Source organism: Austrofundulus limnaeus, unplaced genomic scaffold (assembly GCF_001266775.1).
Source record: "Austrofundulus limnaeus strain Quisiro unplaced genomic scaffold, Austrofundulus_limnaeus-1.0 Scaffold799, whole genome shotgun sequence".
Taxonomy (NCBI): Eukaryota; Metazoa; Chordata; class Actinopteri; order Cyprinodontiformes; family Rivulidae; genus Austrofundulus; species Austrofundulus limnaeus.
This window is the reverse complement of record NW_013953201.1, coordinates 155692-156948: the sequence shown is the minus strand read 5'-3', so window position 1 is coordinate 156948 and position 1257 is coordinate 155692. Positions and strand designations below refer to the sequence as shown.

Sequence of the window (1257 nt, the reverse complement as noted above, 5' to 3'; positions counted from 1 at the left end):
CCAGTGAAATATATTTATGTTTGTGGTTGTAATGTGACAAAATATGGAAAAGTTCAAGGGGTATGAATACTTTTGCAAACCACTGTAATTATTAAAGGAAATGCAATGTTATAACCAAAAAGAAAAAAAATTGTGTAGGTCTTCTGGACGGGTTCTTCTCTAATGAAACGTTTCACCTCTCCTCAAAGAGACTTCTTCAGTCTGAGAGTTTCAGGCAAAATTCAGGCTTTTAAATGCTCTCAGACTGAAGAAGTCTCTTGGAGGAGAGATGAAACGTTTCATTAGAGAAGAACCCGTCCAGAAGACCTACACAATTTTTTTTCTTTTTGATTTTTTTACCTGGATTACTGAGATGCATCAGGACAATGTTATAACCCTTCTTTTGCATTTTATTTGAAAAATTAGTTTTTCCCTGCCCCACAGATCCATGAATAACCTTTTGCAAATTTGAATGTCAACTTATGCAGTAGCCTGAGATGAGATAAAAATGTAGGTTAAATAAAGGTAAATCTTTTCCTAGAGAGGTTTGTAAAGACTAGATGTTATAATAGCTGTGGAATATGTGAGTGATAAAAAAACAAGGTTCCTTTTGTTTTAAATAAAATTGGGGCACCAGGTCAATTTACTAACCAAAAACAAGCTTTCATTTTTTAGTTAACTCCCACTCATATAATCTAAGTCATAACCACTGAAGGGTGAATCGGTGTAATTGCAAGGATGAGGAAGCAATTCTCATTAATCAAAACAAAAAGAATTCTTGGGACAGAATCTATTCTGTTTTATATATGCAAGAATTTAGACAAAGTTTAACTATTTGGGAAACAGTTTACTCTTGATGTCCTGATGCATCTCAGTAGAAAAATAAAAAATGAAGTAGGTGACACTACGGTGTAGTACGGTGACATCGGCCTAGAAATCTTGTTATGAACGGTTCTTCAGCAGCCTAAGCAGAGAGACCCACACTGTAATCCTAAACAGTTGTACTAGCTCATAACTAATAAGGTTACAACAGTCAAATGTCATTATGGAGTTGACCAAACTAAAAAGTTTTGAGCTCTTTTGAGATTTATGCCACTTTAACTGAATAGGGCTCAATAGTTTATAGCTAATTTGTGTGGAATGCTCAAAAGGTTTAGGAACCATACAGTAGTGTCATGATGTTATCAACGTCATGACGTTCTGGTGGGTGGGTCTTATCTCTCCCTCAGGTAAGATGAGTCAGCCGTCTTGAATTTGCCTTGATGCGGAGAAGTTTTG

General features: G+C 35.6%; 1 protein-coding gene across 1 annotated transcript in view; it reads right to left on the bottom strand.

The window, feature by feature from the left end:
• Positions 1-1257, bottom strand: part of cyp27a2 (cytochrome P450 family 27 subfamily A member 2) — a 22269-nt gene that overhangs the window by 7575 nt on the left and 13437 nt on the right. The gene's annotated exons all lie outside the window — the stretch shown is intronic.